The sequence below is a fragment of the Rhinopithecus roxellana genome, chromosome 8 (genome assembly GCF_007565055.1).
Source record: "Rhinopithecus roxellana isolate Shanxi Qingling chromosome 8, ASM756505v1, whole genome shotgun sequence".
NCBI classification, from domain to species: domain Eukaryota; kingdom Metazoa; phylum Chordata; class Mammalia; order Primates; family Cercopithecidae; genus Rhinopithecus; species Rhinopithecus roxellana.
This window is the reverse complement of record NC_044556.1, coordinates 34358273-34377787: the sequence shown is the minus strand read 5'-3', so window position 1 is coordinate 34377787 and position 19515 is coordinate 34358273. Positions and strand designations below refer to the sequence as shown.

The window sequence follows — 19515 nt, the reverse complement described above, 5'->3', positions numbered from 1 at the left end:
AGGAAGGAAGGAAGGAAGGAAGGAAGGAAGGAAGGGGGGGAAGGAAGGAAGGAAGGTGAATTCCTGGGTTCCACTCCAACCTAATGAATTAGAGACTCTGGGGGTGGGGTCCAGCCCTCTGTGTTGTAATAAGGCCTCCAGTCATCATGATGCATTTTCACATTTGACAGCCACTGCACTAGCCCGACTTTCCACAACTCCCTCAGCAGCATTTTCCCTGAAGCCCACACAATATGTGTACTACTATTTCCTACCAATCACTGACTCCAGGCCACTCCCTTGCTTCCTAAAAGACACTAACTGCCCTGCCTCTGACCACTCTCCAAGGAGCTGTGCTTGCCTCCTCTCACATCCCTCCTCTGCATCTTCTTCCTGGGCAATGTCGTCTTTTCTCACAACTTCAGCTGTCACCTCTAGGCTGATGATTCTCACATGTGCATTTCTAACGAGCAATTCTCTCCCAAGTGCTAGAAATACACTTCTTTCTGCCTATCGGGTACCTGACCTTGAATACACCAGGCACCTCGCTCACCTGTCCCAAACAGAACTCCCCCACACTGATGTTCCACGTTCCTTATTTTAGTTCATTCCCTACCTTGACTCTGCACAGAGATTTCTCTGACTGAGACTTGCAAACACACACTCACCTATAATCTACTATAACCTTCTTATCCCCACTCCCTTATCATCCAAGCAAAGTGGCGGTGGTCAGGGGAAGGGAATGCCATTCCTACACACCCCTCAGGCAGCTCTTTGGTATGGGTTTCCATCCTTGTCATTTGTCTTACGTGTCAAAACTCTTTTTGCATTAGAATGGTGGAGAAAATGAGTATTATTTGCACCTCAGGTCCCATCCAGGGATGGTCCTATTCCTCTGCAGCTTAGTTTCTAGGATCTCTGATTCCTCTCCACTTGCTCAGCAGCCCCAAGCTGTGTGATGAATCTCCCTCTAGCAGAGAAAGGAGGAAAGGGAGATGTCCCACAGTCCCTAATCTTCCTGTCAGGGTCTGGCCTAGCTGCCCATTCTCCTGAAATCTCAGAGTGGTAGCCACACAGACATGTGCTGTCAGGGGACATTCCCTGTGGCTCTGGATCCTGAGCTGGCCCCAGAGAGACCCCTGTCTAGGCAAGTAGCCTAGAATACAGTCAACCTTCAATAAGTGTTTGTTGAATGAGTAACAAAACACTGAAGAATGGAAGAGGCTCTCAGAGTACCTTGTGCCAGTCCCTGCCTTTCCAGCCCATCTAACTCCAATGCATCTATGCAGAAAGGAGCTAAGGCAGCAAAGAGGAAGATGGAGAGAGACTTGCAATAAACGTTTCTTTGTGATTTTCTCTTCTGTTTGCCACTGAGGAAGATCTCTGGGTCAGGAAAAACATGTAGGCTTCCCAGGGCAGCAATCCCTTATCCTTCTTGCCCTCCATCCTGGGCCTGTGCCCTTCCAGGTTATGGGCAGAAAGAAGTAGACAGACTAGATTGGAGACAACTTTAAGTGAATTCAATTACCATAGCAACCAAAACCACCAGAATGGAGATTAGGCTCCAGACAGCAGCAATCCTGGCACTCAGGAGAGGCAGCAATCTGAAGGCCATGGCTGCAAGGCCGAGGGAAAAGGGGCACCCAGCTCATCCGCCCAGCATTCTCCAGCTCACTTGTACTTTCTGGACTCTGCAGAGCTCTAACCTAGCAAGGAGCAGACATTCATCCCTGCCTGGAGTTGGACAGCCTGGAGGTGTATGGCGGTCAGAGTAAGAGCAAATGCTGGCTTCTTATTTCCTAGTGTGCCCTTCTATGGAAGGTCAAAGTACTGGTTTGCCTTCTGCACTTCCCTGCAGCATAATATTTAAGAATAGCAGCTCTGGAATCACACTGTTTGGTTTCAAATCCCAGCTCTGCTATCTGATCTTAAGCCAATTGCTGAACTTCTCTGCACCTCTGTTTTTTCATCTGACAAATGGGAATGACAGTACCTACTTCAGAGAAGCATTGTAAGGACTATAAAATACGAATCCAGAGAAAGGCTTAGAACACTGTGTGGCACATAGTAAATGTCAGGGAAGAGTTTCTGTTGCTGTCATTGCTGGTATTGATTTCATAATGATGATGATTCCAGTCTCCAGCTACTCCTGGCCCTTGTCTATTGCCCTGCTTGTGAGCACCAACTTTGTCAAGTTGAGGTGCCCAGCCTGAGGCAGGCAGAGATAATTCTTGGGAGGCTAATAAATTGGTTCATAGTGGTCAGTCCCCCTCCTGCTCCTGAAGCCAATAAGAATCCCAGAGGACTGCACAGGCCACCTGACAAACAACTGAAGGTTTTGCTCTCTGGGGGGGCTTCATCTGGGCCCACCAACTGTGGTCAGCGTGGGGAAATCTCTGTAAGAACCAAACCCCAGACAGCTGGTGTTCTCATTTACCTACTCATTTCCCTTGAAAGATGTTAAACAAGTCTTTGATCATTTTAGTCCAAAAGAGCTGTTGCCTTCCCTGAGGGTGGAACCCTTATCTGTAAAGTGGGGATAAATATAAGGGCCAATTTCAGAAACATAATTGACCTATTCATGTAGAACTGAGAGTGAAGGTAGGCATCACCTTTACAGCCTTCGTCTCATGTGTTTTCAGGCTTTATTTCCCAGTGGCATGTGAGTGTCCAGAGAATAAATACGCCACCCTTCATTTAAGTGAAGAACTTGAGATCATGGCTAGGGAAGGTATATTCTAGTCCATCTTCAGGGAATGTGCTCATTCCTCAGTTTTTGAGCACCAGTGATGGACCAGAACTTGTGCCACTGCTGGGGATACCAAGATTGACAAGACTTCAAGAGTTCAGCTTGGCAGTGAAGAAAGAACTCAGGGAAACACAATACAAAGTGCTCTTTGACAGGGGTGGGGCGGGGGGAAGTGTGGAGAGGACACTGAGGGCAGGACAATTAACCCCACATGGGGTAGTGGGGCTGGGCATCAAAGAGGCCAGGCATCTGGATTGGTGTGGAAGGAAGAAAACAATTTTGCCCAGTGGAGAACTTGGAGGAAAGACTCTGCAGGCAGGGAGAACAGCAGGTGCAAAAAGGAAGTGGGGCAGGCCTGGTGTGTCTGGGGGAAGGTGAGAAGTTTAAGGATGATAAAGCGTATGCACATGCGCGTATGCATGCTTCAGCGTATGTGTGTGCACACGTGTGCTGATTGGGGGACCGGAAGAGGGTGGGAAGAAGAATCATGGGGGATGAGACCCAAGAGTTAATCTCTCCTATATCTCAACCGTGATCAGTAGTTCTATAATCCTTTAGCCTCTGTGGCCTGCTATGGTGGGATTTGCTCACCTTTATTTTGAAAATTTATCCCCCTATAACCAAAGGAGTTGTTGAGTTTGTTTCAGGTGAACCCAGCCTGTTTCTGAAGATCTGCATTGCTCTCAGGCCTTGAATGTCCTCAGCTGACAGGTCTCTCCAGTCCAGCATAAACAGCTCTGGCTGGAAAAGACCCTGAGAGAGAACTATGACCACCTTCCTTCCTGGAAGGACTGCATCTACACCCCCAGCAACTCCGCTTTGCATTCCTGTGTCCCAGATTAGCACAGTCATTTGTCCAGGCAGTACAGCCTGACCTGGGACCTTCTTGTGCTGCTCCACATCCAGCCAGTCAAGAGTTCTGATCATTTTTACCACAAACATATGTATCTTGTGTTCCCTCTTGTCCATTCCCAGTACCATTGCCCTAGTTGAAGCCCTCCTCATCTCTCTCCTGGAATACTGCAATAGCCTGCTAATTGGTCCCCCTGCTTCCCATCTGGTCCTCCTCAAATCCATCCTCCACATGGCCGGGCCAGAGTGGTTTTTTCAAACAAGATCTGACTGCATTACGCATCTGCCTGAAGCCCTTCGGTGGCACATTATGGCCTGCAGAATAGGGTCCAACTCCTAAGCTTGCCACACAAGACCTCCATAGGCTGCTTCCCCCACCTCGGTCCTGATGTGCCCTCCCTCTGGCTTCACACTCCAGGCACATGCTGTGATGTTTCATGCCCTGGTGTCTTTGCTCTGCCTGGTGGTCACATCATTCCCTCACTCATTTGTTAGATTCCTGCCTGCTTTCCAGGCCCTGCTCAGATGTCGTTTCCTCCAGATCATCTTCCCTGACAGCTCGGCTGGACCAAATGTCTCCTCCCTGTGCTTCCCGAGAGTCCACACACACCCCTATCACACATACTAGCTCTGCCACTGCTGCAGCTGTGTGACGCATGCCTCCAGTTCTTCATCTGAAAATGGAATCATAGCTCTATCTCATTGGATCATTTTGGGAATTTGTAAATCTAGCTTCTAGTCACCCCCCAGGCTTCACTGACCCCAGATGAGGTTTTAGTAAGCGTAACCATCAGTGCAGAATGCAGATTCACTGTCTGTCTTTCTCTTTAAACATGAGCTGTACTCCAAGAACACAAGGTCAGTATCTATCTTGCTCACCACCATACGCCCAGCACAGCAATTGCATATTCAACATTTGTGTGTAAATGAATGAATGAATTGTTTAAGAAGTTTTTATTGAACTAACATTAGTGGATAAAGACCTATCAGTTCAAATAAAACGTTTATTGAATGCCAGGTTGCCAGATTCCTGTTAATATGTAGGTTGGGCAGGGGAATACAGATAAGACAAAGCACGCTGACAGCAAAGCATGGCCAAAACAGCATCTTGAGTTGGGAGTTGCATTCAACTCAGTAGCACTTGAATAGAGTGAAATGAGGAGAAAAGGAATCTTCTAGAGAAAAACAGTAAGTCACTCCCTCTCCTGACCCTCATCACCATCCCACTGATACAAGCAGTGCTGTAATTCACTAAGAAGGCTGTTGTGTTTCCTTTTCTGTCCACGTCAGGAATCTGGAACAAAGAAGGAGCCTGCTAACATTGAACGTGTATTTGCAAAATTGACTCAGGCATTAGTTAAGAAGTCATTAGCTTACCACTTTGGAGATTCTAGCCTGTCTCAGTGGGAAAAGAGCCCCACGGAGCTATCAGGAAGGGTATTCACTCTCTCATCAACCAAGAATTTAGCATTTTCTAACTTCTTTAAGCTTGTGGCTGTTTATTTTTTGTTGTTGTTGTTTCACACCGAGGCTGGCTGTCTCCATTCTTTATGACTCTGGGCATGATTTAACACATACACTTAAAAAATGGAAGAACAGCTTCTTAAATTTGCAGTAAATGTATTGTTCAATAGATTTGATTTACTAGTTATGAGCCATGGAAGAGCCACCATGGCAATTTATTGTCATGTTGTCTCAGGCATTGGAGTCACTGCCTCTATCTGCTCCGATCCCATAAAAGTAATCCAATGAAGTGAAGACCCGCAGCACTTCTCGGCACCAGTTTGGATTGTGACTGCCACACCCTATTTTGTATATCAGACCCCCCTTTCAGATGATGGGATCATGCCAAGTAGGAGGGGGAGTGGGGCATGGCCCATGGATTTAGTAGCACTTACTTCACAGTGGCTGGCTGGGGTCAAGGAGCATAGGTTTCTGGGCATTACAGCTTGTGAGAGATTTACAGGGCTCCACTTGCCTCCGGTGACTCTGCAGAGGAATTAAGTCAATAGGAAATGTGCGTGTGTGTGTGTGTGTGTGTGTGTGTGCACATGCCTGTGTATGTGTTGAAAGGAGGGAGGGACTAAGACTCATGATTTAGATGGATTGGGAAGGGTCAGCCTCTTGAGAAAAACCTCCACAAAATAGTCTCTGCTTTTGATACCTGAACTGAAAACATCTGCTGTTCCCTAAACATGGCTGGGAAGTGTGGTACGTTCTATAGTGGGAAAGGGGGTGGGAGTGGGGAAGAAGTATTTCCAAGCTAAGCCCTACATGTAGGAGTTAGCTAAACAGACATGGGGAAGGATAGAGTCCCTGCAGAAGGAACAGCCTGAGCAAACACTCAGGGGTAAAAGCAAACCTGTGAGTTTAGAGAACTGCAGCACTTTCAACGTGGCAGGAACACCAGGTTCAAGGGGTCCAGGAGTGGAAAGTGGAAAAGCAGAAGTAATCAATGATTCAGTAACAACAGGAGACATGTTGAGATATGCTTACTCAATTCTGAGGGCAGTGAGAATTATAGGATTTCAACTAATGGGCAACATTGTTGGATATGTGTTTTGAAAAATCGCTCTGGCTGCTGTGTGAAATATCCCTAATCCAGGCTAGGAAGTGCAGCCCTGTCAGATGCCAGTCTCTTGGTGTCTAATGCTCAGCATCTACACAGTGGCTGGGGAGGGAATGATGTGCGGACCCTGCTCTCAGGACTGTCTGGAGAACAGGGTCAAACAGAGCTCCTTCTGTTTGAGGAAGTCATATCCAAATTATGTTACCAGTGAGTACAGGAGGGCCATAGGATGATTGCCTGAGAGTTAACTAGGAAAGGTAAGAAAAAAGATTCAAGGTTCAGGTCAGGGGAGAGGCTTTTATATCTATGATAATCTGATTGCTGGCTATGCTACCCTCCGCCCTCTCGTAAGCAGCATCCCTAGCTTCTTCCAGCTTTTCTGTGGGGGTCTGAGGAAGGGTGTATTGTGAATGAAGGTCTATCTAAGACAGCATTATCTAACAGAACTTTCCATGATGACAGAAATGTTCTGTCTGCACATTTCCAACATGGTAGCCATTAGCTACATGAGACTACTACATACTTGAAACGTGAGCCTGCAATTAAGAAACTGAATTTTTAACTTTATTTTAATTAATTTAAACTTTAATTTAAACAGCCCCATGTGGCTAGTGGCTATCATATTAGCACAAATCTAAGATGCGAGATCTCCTTGAAGACAGTCCTATCACATGCTGAGCATGTAGGTGATTCTTATAAGCAATTCTTATTTGTTGTGCCCGGAGGCAGTGTGGTTTAGGGGAAGACTTTGGACATTGGCTTAGTCAGATTGAATTTAAATCCCATGTGTGGCAGTGTATTGGTCACGGTAGGCTTTACTACTTTAACATGTGTCACCCACAATTCAGCAGTTTCGCATAATAAAAATTTATTTATTTATTTATTTTGCGTATTTCACAGTTCACAGAATGTTGGGAGGGATCTCTACTTCACATAGTCACCCAGGGACCCAAGTTCCTTCGTTCTTGTGGCTCTGTCTCTTCTAAGCCCTTGAAATTTTTTCCATTCAGCTAGTGGATGGAGAAAGAACATGCTAAATTGCCCTAGATGTTTTTTATGGGACTGGCCTATATTACTTTGGCTAGAACTTAGTCAGATGGCCAAACCTAACTGCAAGAGAACCTGGGAAAGTAATCTAACTGTATCTACAGAAAAGAAGAACTGAATTTGATTAGCATCTAGTCAGTCTCTGCCACAAGTAACTACTAGCTGTGTGACCTTAGGTCTTAGTTTTCTTATCTGTAAAATGGAACCAACATGAGAACTAGTGAAAGCTAAATGAAGTAAAGTATGTGGAAAATGATGAATCCAGCGGGATTCATGACCATGACTCTTCTCTCAGCGTGGATCTCATCACAGCTATTGAGCATCATCTCTGCTGACAAAAAAAAAAAAAAAGGTTCACATAGTCGCACCTCTACCAGACATTTTATGGGTTCTTTTTTTTTACCCAAGGAAAAGGACAAACTTTGGACAGCATTCAGCAAACCCTCAAGCTTGCCTAACCCAGGGACCACTCCTGGGCACGTATGCAGGTACTGGCCAAATGTTCTTAGCATCTCGGAGGGCGGAAAGAATGACTTCTTTTAGAGAGATGGATTTTGTTGGATATAACAAAGGTGCAATCACAGAAATATTTACAGATGAAATTATATTTGGAATTTGTTTCAAAATTATGGTAGGGGAGTGTGTGAGTAGGGTACGGATGAAAAATGATTGGCCATGAGTTGGTAACTTTCAAAGCTAAATGACATGTTCATGGGTGTATATTATACAATTCTTTCACTTTTGTATATGTTTGAAATTTTTCTTGATAACAAATTTAGTTATTTCCCTTTTTTCTTTCTTTACCTTGTAGTCTCAGCTCAAAGAACATAATAAAGAATTCTGTAAGAGCCATGAGGACTCATCTTTAATGAGGATTTTGCAGAGAAGTCCAGAAGTCTCTTATGATTTTGCAGTGTGGGGACAATAGCTGGACTGTCTTTCTTTACTTGTTGATTCACCAAAGCAATTAATGACTTTGTAGCTGAGTCTCCTGCAAACCCAGTGAGGCAAAAACACCCAACTCTAGCCTTGAGCTCTGAAGAAAAAAATGCACTTGAGTATAAGTATCATAGATGTGCACTGCCGGAAAGGCCTTGGTGCTCATGAGCTGCGTCTGTTTACTAAGAAGAGGTTGGTATATAAAATGAGTGCCCAAATTTCCCTATTACAACACTTTTGCAAAAGCTGGAGACTTGATTTTCCAGCTGCAGAATTCAAACACGGACCACCTTGCTTATAATGCATCAATAGTACCAGTTTTATGAATGGGCAGGACTCTGTGGAATTGGGAAGAGTCTCCTGGGACCACAAACTTTCCCCATTACTTTGATGAATGCTTGAAGTACCATCCACTCTATTTCACTGCCTTGGCTTAAGGCTCTGACCTACTAAAATGTGAATACTGTATCTCTGGATGAGATGGTCACTTACATATCAGTTCAAATAATTTTATCAGTTCTTGTTAATGAAGAGGAAATGGAGAGAAATGGGCTGAAGCTCAAGGCTACAGAAATGGGGTTGCACAGAATGGAGAGAGGAGCCCCTGGGTTGAGGGGAGTATCTAGGGACAGACTTCTCTGATTTCACACATTTACCAAGGTTCAGTAGAAACAGTAATTACATAGAAAGAACTCAGGTGATCTGTCTAAACTACACAATACTGCTTGTAAAGCTGTACCCAGGATTTAAAAGACCTAGTTTCAGACACATGTAGACTCAGTGACAATATTAAAACAGCCAACATTTTTATTTATTCTTGTATATGAAACATGTGTATGCATTATCTAACTCAGTCCTCATGAACCTTATGAGTTGATGCCATCATTATAACCCTTTTTGCCAGGTGAGGGAACTGAGCATCAGAGAAAAAAAGTGGTTTGCCCAAATTCACACAGCTGGTGAATGACAGAGCCAAGACTTGAAACTAGGTCTATCCAGAGGCCATGTTCTCACCACTAAGCCTCCACTGTCTCGGATCAGTGATGTGCTTTTCATGCAAGTTTATACGTAAAGTTCAGCAGCCTTTGGTCTTGGCATCTTCCTGAGCCAAGCCATAGTTTGGCTAATACATTTTTGACAGGTCCCCATTTTGGCTTTTATGGTGAGCCATCAGCTTCAGGCAGTCAGGAACATTTTCAATGGACCATGCCCTGGCTGTGCCCAAGGAGGTGATATTCTGAGTATGTGATTGACATTCTGCCAGAAAGGAAAGAAAAGAGTTCTCTGAAAACCAATCTGGTTCAAGAAAAGAACACTGGCAAGGTCTCTGCAGGCAGCATCGACTGAGGGCTCACTTTGTAGATACGAAAAGCCTTTCCTTTCCTCCCCACTGGAGAAGGGGGGCTTTGGGGCTCTTTTCATCTAGGATCAGCTGAAAATCGAACACCCTCATTCTTTCTTTCTGTCCTCATGCTAGTGCTTAAGATCAATCACATAGGACATGGAGACCAACCAGTTGACAAATTAATTGCATATTCCCAGTTACATACAATCAAGGGAGCCACGTAAATTAAAGTTAAAATAAATTATTAATGCAAATGTATTGAACATCTGCAATGTGCCGAGCACTGAGCTAGGCTTCAGAAATGGCTAAGATGATGGTCCTTGCCTTAAACAGTTTGAAGTCCAGAGAGGGATACCACCATGCAGAAAACAAGGCCATACAGGTCATAAGAACCATATTTGAGGTACACAGGAAGGACTGAAAATCCAAAGTGGGGAATGACTAGTTCATCCTGGGATGTGGGGGAGGACTTTACCAATACTTACGTGACTTTTGTCTTGGGTATTTAATGTTTGAGGCTAAGTGGAAGTTTGCTAGGAAGACAAAGGAAATAGGAAGTGGTGAAAGGCATTTCTGGAAGAGGGTGCAGCATGTACAAAGGCATGAAGATATGAGATTTTGCAGGTAATGATGAAAAGATCTACATGCTAGAAAGATGTGAGTAAGTAGAAGAAGGTAAGGCTGGAAAGAAAGTGGGGGATATACCATGATAGGAACAGGGTTTTTTAGAGGAAACGATTGCAGAAGGATTAAGGCTGCTGGTGAGATGAAGCATAGAGGTGCCTATGTACAAAGATGGAGATGCATGGTGGATCATTATTGGGGCCAGAAGAATGCAGGAAGAAATCATAAGCATCTGAATAAACTTGAAACCATGGGCTTGCATCAACTCTCCAGGGCAAAGGGCAGAGAGAGAAGCAAAGAAAGCCCAGGACAGAAACCTGGGAAACATCAGTACACAAGCAAAAGAAACCACAAGCAGAAAACAAGTCACTGCACCTAAGAGTTATATCCCCAGCCTCCACTCACCCTTCTCCAGATTTTCTAGCAAGAAACTAAACAAATGATTAGGATTTTCCCCCCAACTCTCAGTACCTGTCTCCCCTTCTCATATTTGCTTTCTTCCTTCTCTTCCCTTCTATTCCTTCCCTTGCATCTCCCTCCAAGGGAGGTCTTGATGAGCAGAAAACCCTCCACCTGGACTTTGCCTCCCCCAGGAGCTGCCTTGGTTGGAGCAGCGGTCAGGCTGGCAGAAGGTCCACTGGAAGGGCTGACTTTCGGAAGCTCCACTGGAGCCCAGTAACTTGGATGGCTTCTCATTTGCCATAACTGGTCTAAGTTTATTGATCAATGAGATGACCATCCAGGCTACTACTGGCCTCCAAAATGGACTTAGGGCTGCAGGAAGCAAGAGTTGTCCACCCTCAGAAAGGGACGAGAAGCATCTGAACTAGAAGTTGTGAGCATTCGGCCACTGGGGCCACCAATGTTGAACAGCGCCTCCTGGCCTGGAAGCTGGACAACCTGGGCTGATACCTGGCAGGCAAAGCCCTGGCCTTTTGAGACTGGGGCAAAGCTCCTCAGTATTTATGCCACCACCTCCTACCCCACCTTGGGAAACTAGAGAAAGCCAAGCCACCCCCAAGCTTTGGAATTCCTCAGGCAGAAATCACCCTGAAGAAAAATAGGGTGCATCCCCACCCTGGACATACTGAGCCTCCACCCCTGTATTAGTCCAGATTTATTTGGCTCATGGTTTCTGCAGGCTGTACAAACGCAGCACTAGCATCTGCTTCTGGTGAGGTCCCAGGAAGCTTTTATTCATGGTGGGTGGGAAGGGGAAGCAGATGTGTCACATAGCAAGAGAAGGAACAAGAGAGAGAGGAGGGAGGTGCCAGACACATTACAACAACCAGCTCTCACGTGAACTAATAAAGCAGGAACTCACTCATTACCATGGGGAGGGCACCAAGACATGCATGAGGGATATGCTCCCGTGACCCGAACATCTCCCACTAGGCCCACCTCCAACACTGGGGATTGCATTTTAACATGAGATTTGGAGGGGACAAATATTCAAACTATGTCAACCCCACACCTAACTTATGGAGGCCAAACACAGAAGAGGACAAGAGTGTCCTCTTAGGGAAGCCCCTCTATCTGACTGAGGAGGATACTCTACTTTCAGAAGCAGGGAAACCAAGGATCCTGGGATAGTGGCAAAAGGGAGAGGTCAGAGCTCCAATCTAGCTATGCAGCCTCACATCCTTCAGGAGTGTCCCTCTCCACCAGCTACCTTCAGGTTCTCTATCAATAAAATGATGGTAATATCTACAGTGCAGGATTACGGAAAATCTAGCAAGGAGCCCAACATATGGTGGCCTCTCAACTTACGGCTGATATGCTAAGCCAAGCATTTGCAATGTTGCTTTCATCCCTTGGACAGCCTCCTGTCCTTCAGAGCTCCTCTTCCTGCTAGCAACTTCCTGTGGGCCCATCTTCTTTCTTTACATGCTCACGAACTGAGGTGAAATAAACTCTAATAGCAACTGAATAAAAGCTCACATGCACAGCTATGGGAATAAGGGATAGAAGGCGATGGCAGTATGAAAGTGAGAGTATCCCAAACCCAAGGGGATCCTCAGGGAGAACAAAGTGCCACCCTCCTGAGTTTCTCACTGGAGCTCACTTTCACAAAGCCTTGCTTTCAGCAGTTAAATAAGGGAGGCTGGGACCACATGGATAGGGAAGGCCCTGGGACTTACTCTTCAGCATAAAATCGGCTCCCTAGAAATGTCCCATGGGTTTCTGACATGGTCAAGCCCCTTCCTCATCTTTATCCCTAGACTCTTCCTCTATTCCTTCATCAGAAATCTCCCTTTTCTAGGACTTACAGAATCAGCTATCTCAGCAAGGTGAACTTGACTCCCTGTGGGCTGTGGCCTGGCATTTTTATTGTTACATGCATGGGTGGGTGAGTGACTATATGTGTCTCTGTGTACAATCCGGCAGTTCTATCTTCCTCCTCAGACAGATTTCTTTGCACCTCCTGCCTGCACCACTCCTACCTTGAACAACAACAACCAACAATTATATTGTACTTCCCATGTTCCAGGCACGATTCTAAGCACTTTGTCTGTGTTACTTCATTTAATCTTCACAACCCTATAAAGTAGACAGTATTATTTATTGCCACTTGAGAGAGGAAGAAATCATGGCACAGAGGGATTAAGTACCTTCCACATGATCACACAGCTAATTAACAGCAGAGGCAGGTTCAAACCCAGGCAGTCTCACCTCAAAGTGTGTGCTTTTTACTTCCAAGGTACATAGCACCCTAAATGTAGAAAGGCTGTAACCCTCAGAGGTACAGCCCATCCCCAAAATTCTTGCCCCAGCATGGGGCAGATTGCTAAAATAGGACAGCTATAAGCAGTGAGGGTGGGAGTGACCCTTAAGGACACCCTGAGGCATATGAGGCATAGTTTCAAAGAGAGACCCTGAACAGAGCAGCCCTGGGAAACAGCCACGCAGACACACCAGCCTGGCATGTCAGCAAAGAAGCAGCCGACTTTGAGCTGGGCTGCCTATTACCCTCACAGTCCACACGGTGACAAGCTTTGCAAATACCGGCCAGAGCCACGGGACTAAAGAAGAATCCTCATGTGTGCACAGCTTGGAAAGGACACACACACACAGAGAAAGAATAGTCATCCATAGGAGCACCATCTTTAAATAGAAAAGATAGCCTGAAATACACCCTGAGCTCGCGGGTGCTCACACACACAGACACACACGGCCAGGGCCAGAGGAGTGACTGAACAAATGCCTCAGCTGTGCTGGTGGCAACGGGAGGAAATCTAGTGCCCTGGCAGCTCCTGACTTTCAGTTCCTATTTAAAATGTCTGAATCGGGAGCATCGACAAGCTCCCAAATTAGCTTTTTAAATAGAAGCTGAGAGTTAAAGGAAAAGCGGCCGTGTCATGGGGGAAAAGCAAGTGAAAATCCCGGCCAGGCCGGGACCAGAGGCAGAGGGGGAAGGTGAGAACAGGCAGTGCTGGAAAGATGCAATAGATGACTGGGGACTGGTAGGAGGGACAGCATCTCCTGGGTAGTAGGGCTACTCCAGCTGCCCGATCCAAGAGGCCTCCTTTCTCCCCATCGCTTGCTCTCATTTTGCAGATCACCTGGTTGTAGGAAGGGCTGGTAAACAAAACCCACACTGGCCTAGACTAGAAATCCCAGTCTTTCCTATTTTCCCTAGATGGTTAAGACAGAAAGGAGAGAATAGTCTGCAGCTACCACACTTAAGCAATGAGTTACGAGCTTATGAGGAAAGAGGAGGCAGGTGTCTGGACCAGTGTCTAGTCTTCAAACGGAGCTTACGAGTCTGAGGCCACAACTGTCCCGTTAGTTGACTTTCTGAGGAGAAATGATGTCCCCAACTGTCTCCTGAGGCCTCCAAACAGTGAGGAAGACTCAACCCCTGAGCTGCCCCCAAGATGCTAAACAATAGTGAGAATGTATAGGAGTTCAAACCTGGGCAGAAATAAAATATGGGTTTCACTTTCCCGACCTGAACATGGGATGGAGGAATGAAGGGAAGTGCCCCCGCCTCCTGAGTAGTGACCACGCAGGACCCGAGGCACTTTCTCCCCGGGGTCAGAACTGAGGTGTGCAGTTGCCAGAAAATTAGCCCTTCCCCAGAGGGAAGGGAGGAGGGAGGTGGGAGCAGCGCCAGGGCCTTCCCTGAATTCTTCCCGTCTGCCAGGGAGTGGCAGTGTTGTTAATCATTATTACTGTATGCAAATCCCACACAGCTCTGGGACTCCTGGCAAACGCTAATGGAGCCCACGCCCACCTCCTGAAGGGCCAATTGTGTACCTTTTAAACTGACAGACTGAAGGGGGCTCCGGAAAAAGTGAGAGTGAGTGAATGAGGGACTCCAAGGTGCCAGGGGCCCACAAGGGCCCAGACCACAATTACCGACTCCCACTTCTTCATCTGGAAGAGGGCTAGGGGTTCTCACAAGCCAGAAGCTCCGTTCCGGATTCAGGGAGGTCATTTTCCAGCCCTGGGTCTACAATTGTGCTAGGGTCTAGAACACCCTCGCGGTCTAGAACACCCCCGCGGTCACAACGCACTTTGCATTTCTCTGCCTCGGCACCCACCTCTCCACACCCAGAAATGTGATCTCTCAAGCCAAGCGTTCCCCGTCCCTGCTGGGGCACCGAGCTGCCTCGCTTCCGGAGCGCCAGGCCGAGATCGGGGGTTCCGGGCACCGAGGCTGGAGACACCGGGAAAGCCGGAGCCGCGGGTCCGCCCAGCGTCGGGGACTGCGCCCTTTGCGCGCCGCCGCCCTGAGGGTGGGAATCTGGGCCGGACACCTGGCCCTGTGGGCACATGCTGACCTTCCCACTCCCCATCCTGGGTCGACGAGGCACGGGGCAGTGGGGACCCATGGGCTTCAGGGAGGGACTGAGGAGCTGGGCGGGCTCCCGTTGTAAGGGGACCGGCTCGGGTGAGAGTTCACGCTCTCAAGTCCAGACTCTCGGTCTGGGTAGTGGGTAGACGTGGCGGAATAGGAGGGCGAATCTTGACCTTCCGATGGTGTCTTCGCCCTCCGAGAGGAGACCGGCTCATACGTGGGGTTAGAGGCAGTGTGTCCCCTGGGCACCTCTCCAGCCTCTGCACTCGGAGCTGAGAGCCGGGGACCAGCCGCGAAGCTTGCGCGGTAGGGGGCCCCACCTTGCCAGGTGGCCGGGCTTGGTCTCAAGCAGGTGCTGCTGCCCTGTGGACAGTCAGCGAGAAATAGACACACAGCTAGGTGCACACACATCCCACGCGCGCACACGCCGGCGCTCCCTGCCACCTCTCCGTGGGTCCCCAGCCACACACGCCCCCGAACTTACGCTCACGCCGTACTCGCCGCTCCTCCCCACCCCCAAACCCAGCTCACCTTGCCACACTCACGCCCGTGCCCACCCTCGCTGGCACACGCGCTCACACCCGCGTCGGTACACTCCGCCACCTCCAGGCACACCCTAGGATTCCTCCACTCGCCCGGGGAGACGCACCAGGCTCTGCCTCGTTTCCCCACCCCCCGCTCACGCGCGCGCCCCTCTCCACACACACAGACACACACACACGCACTCACACTCTTACACACCCTCGCGCGCGGAGTCACTCCCCCTCGCACGCCCTCGCCCTGGGCACCCTCCCGCGGCGAGACTCCGGGTCCTCCTCCTCTCTCCCTCCGCTGCCTGGCGGCTCGGCTCTCTCCGGCCCGGCGCTCTCCGGCCCGGCCTGGGGCCGCTGGGCCCGCGGGGATCGGAAGAGAGCCGAGAGCGCAGCCTTGCCGCCTCCCCCGGACTCTCCTCTCCTCCCCGCCCCGCCTGCGCCGCGCCCCCACCACCTCCCCCCTCGGGAAAGGGACCTCGGGAGAGGCAGCCCGTGGCCGGCCGGGCTCCGCTCGGCGCGGCGCCGGCAGCGGCGGGGGCAGGGAGCGAGCGAGGGAGCCCGCGAGCCCGCGAGCGGAGCGGCGAGGCGGGGAGGGGACGCGCTGCCGAGCCGGGGCTGGAGCGGCGGAGGCTGCGGCAGCGGCGGCGGCGGCAGTGGCGGCGGCAGTGGCGGCGGGGGAGGGAGGGCCCCACGGACGGACGGACGCACGAACCGACCGAGCGAGGGAGGCAGCGAGCGAGACTTCGCTGGCGAGGAGGAGCCGCGCGAGCGGCGGCTGCTGGGCGCTTCCCCGCGCTGCTGGGCGCTCGGCGCCTCCGCGGCCCCCGGCTCCCGGCTGCAGCTTCCTCGCGCGCGCGGGGCGCCGGGCGCGGGGCCCGGGCTGGCTTCGCAGAAGGTAAGAGGGACGCGACCGAGCCTTCTGGAGCCAGGAAGTGCGAGGAGCGCTGCTCCCACGCCTGTTGCTCCGGCTGCCCACGCGGCACCCTCCCACTCCCGCGCCCGGGTGGGTGGGCGCTGGGGCGCCGGAAGGATTGGGGGTGGGGCCCGTGCCGTGGGGGAGCAGGCAGCCGGCCCGGGGGCGTCGGTTCCCTCGGGCTATGGAGCCACCTCCGGGCAGCCAGGCGCTGGGGTTCGGGGGTGGGGTGTGAACCTCTGCCCTCTTTCCATTGGCCTGTCTTTCCTCGGCGAGTGCCAGAGACAGGTGGCGAAGGCTTGCTCCGTCCCCGCTCTTGGTGAGGGGAGAAGGAGAGAAATGGCTGAAAGTGGAAACCGGGAGCGGTTTGGGGCGCTTCGCAAAGTTCTCCAGCCCGGCGAGCCGGCGGTGTGTCTACCAGAGGCTGGGGGCCAGTCCGTCTGGTCCTGCCCGACGCCGCTTCCACCCCGGGAGCTCTGGGAAAGGTCTCTACGTGACGCCAAGGGCCGTCGAGGCCCCGGGGAGGGGGATCGAAAGACTCACTTTGCGAGGTGTTTACATTGGAGGTGGGGGACGGGAAGGGACTGGGCAAAGTTACCTGGACTCAACTAAATTCCTGCGCTTGCTTAGTGTCGACATTTGAATACGATCCAAGATGTTCTGCTTTTATCCTGGGCAGCCCTGATATGTCAGCAACAGGCTGAGGTTCCAGACCTGAAATCGCACAGCAAGAAAAAGGGTCCGTGTATTTCTTAAGAGACAGCGTCTGAACTTTCTCGGGGTCCTAGGCACAATGCGATGTTTGTAAGACCAGGCATGCGTTGCTGTATTTTGCATGAATGTACGTGATGGTTAAATGTATGCCTTGTTTACCTTACTTCGAGGGAGCCTGTATGTTTACTGTCTGTAGAAAGGCTCCTGGGTGTGCACGAATTCAATACAAAGCATGTGTACATTTCCCCATGTGGACCTGTTGGCACACAGGAAGGGAATTGATGTGTTTATTTTTTCCTTGTCTCTACTTGAATGCAACAAAATGCAAGTATACAAGGGACCCCACCCCCCTCCAGAGAAAGAGGTTAGTAGCTTGTTCCCTTTTGCTCTTGAGGAGGCTGGAGAAAAAGAGTTCAGGAAAGTGCCCTGGCTAGCCTAGGAGTGGCACTGTTGGAGAAGAGGATCTGTGCGTGTGTCCCAAGCCTGTCCCCCAAGGATCCCCAGCTTGGTTCACCTTGTCAGTTTCATGCTTTGCCTACCAAAATCCTGTGAACACAGGAGAAGCCCTCTGGGTCATGGGCACCTTCCCCTGCCCCCAGACCAGACCCATTCTGAGCTAAAGGATGTGATGTGAGATTGTGGAAAGTAACTTTCCAGACTCTCTCCACTGAGGTCATTGAAGGACAGACCTTGGTGACATGACTTTTTTTGCTGCCTTATGCCTGTACTCAGCTAGGTGTCAAACCCCAGGACAGGCTGTCTGGTCACTCCGCCCACTTTTGGCCTTTTATCTCCAAAACAGAAGCTGTTTAATGGAGTAACTGACTTTTTACAGCAGGGGAAAATGTTTCCCTTTGCCAGGATTTGTCACCTTTTTCATTTCAGAGCTTACCTGTTTTGAATGTCTCTTTTCCAGCCTGCCCCCACCCCCTATCTTTCCCACTGTCAAACTCTTCTGCCAAAAACAAAAATAGCTTCAGATTTTTCATTTGTAAGGCGTCCACGTCCTAGTAAAACCTTGGCATTTGAGGCATGTGCAGTGCCATTGGCTGGAAATGGGGCCGCACTGTTGTGCCTGTTGCAGGAATTCATACCCAGGCCAGCTCCGGAAGGTGTTGGTTCCTGTCAAGGTGCGAACCCTGCTGTATAAGCCATGGAGAAGGCCTACTTGAGTGGGTCATTCCTGCAGGGTTGTGGGGTGGATATGGCCAGTGTGGCCTTGGGTATGGTGTCTGGTGGGACACTTGTCCTCCCCTTTCACCCTCCAACCCCCACACACAGAGAAAGTAACAATGGGGTAATTGCTCCTTTTTTGGTATGTTTTACCAGGGGAACAGTGGCTGAGCCTCTGGAGACAGGCTGGTGCTTGCTTGGCCTTCTTTAGGAAGATTGCCCTGGATTCATGCATGGGGTGAACATTTGGCCTTGGGACCAGAAGCTTTTATGGTCTCAAGATAGGGAGGGGTTAATTTTTCCTTCTCCTGAGCTCTCAATTATTCATCTGAAAGCAGTTTGTAAAACACTACCAGTTTTTGGAGATTGGCTTAGGATAGAAAGGAGAGGGTGATGAGACTCAGCTTGGCAGGGGCAGGTATTAAAGCTTGGGAATCCGGGTAGAGCAGGACTAGGAGAATGAAAGGGGAAGGGCGTCACCCTCTCAGGGGGCAGAACTCTGTGTCTGGCCACACAGGGTTCCACAGGGTGCCTCTAATTCAGTGGTCTGTTACTTTTTGCCTCTTGAACCCCTTCAAGATTCTGCCTCTCTGAGCTTTATTCTGGGAGGAAACAGGATGTTAAGGGTCAAAGGTCCAGGGCTGAGAGTCTGGGAACTTGGTCTCCTTTACTCTCTAGGAAGGTGGCCAAGGGTCTGTGGGTGGACCAGGCCTTGAATTGCCCCTGGGTTCCAAGTGATACAAGTTGTGTGCCCTGTGCAGAGCACTAACCTCAGCAGGAATTCCCAGAACTCCCTTTGCTACCTTGAGGCTTAGGCTAACTCCATCCTCACAGCAACAAGCCCAGATGCTCTACTTCCTTCTTTGCATGGGTGACTGTCATTAAGAGGTCTCAATGAGACCTAAGTTACAGACTTGATATCCTGGATCCAGCGAAATCAGGGATCCTTTGAGCCAAATGGTCTTTTGTCATGTTTCTGTCCAATTCTCAATTTACAGAGAAGGACTCTGAGCACCAGAGGGTGATCATGGCTTGCTTTCACAAATTGAGGGTGGGATTGAAACTGGAATTGCAAGGCCTCATGAGCCCTTGCTCATTGCTGCCTGGGGAAGATAGGGAAAGGAGTCTCTGCATCTTGCTGTCTTCTGTTGGGAATATCAGTATTGGGCAATGCCTAGATCAGGAAAGCCATTTGGCAGTGAGGTGATCAATGGTCTATTTGAAAATTGTCAGCTCCTATATATACATAGAACTTAGCCACTTTGAAGGAGACT

The 19515-nt window shown here is 49.5% G+C and overlaps 1 protein-coding gene and 1 non-coding gene across 2 annotated transcripts in view; one reads left to right on the top strand and one right to left on the bottom strand.

The window, feature by feature from the left end:
* Window positions 1–7005: 7005 nt before the first annotated feature.
* LINC01750 lies at window positions 7006–15303 on the bottom strand. Its single transcript, XR_004058800.1, has 2 exons — window positions 14652–15303; window positions 7006–9392 (listed from the first exon to the last, which is right to left on the bottom strand). It is a non-coding gene; the product is annotated as a long intergenic non-protein coding RNA 1750 (transcript).
* Window positions 15304–16052: 749 nt separating this feature from the next.
* Window positions 16053–19515, top strand: part of KCND3 (potassium voltage-gated channel subfamily D member 3) — a 222141-nt gene continuing 218678 nt past the window's right edge. Inside the window, exon 1 of the mRNA XM_030936087.1 lies at window positions 16053–16336. The gene's annotated coding sequence lies outside the window, so the exon portion shown is untranslated. The remainder of the gene's footprint in view (window positions 16337–19515) is intronic.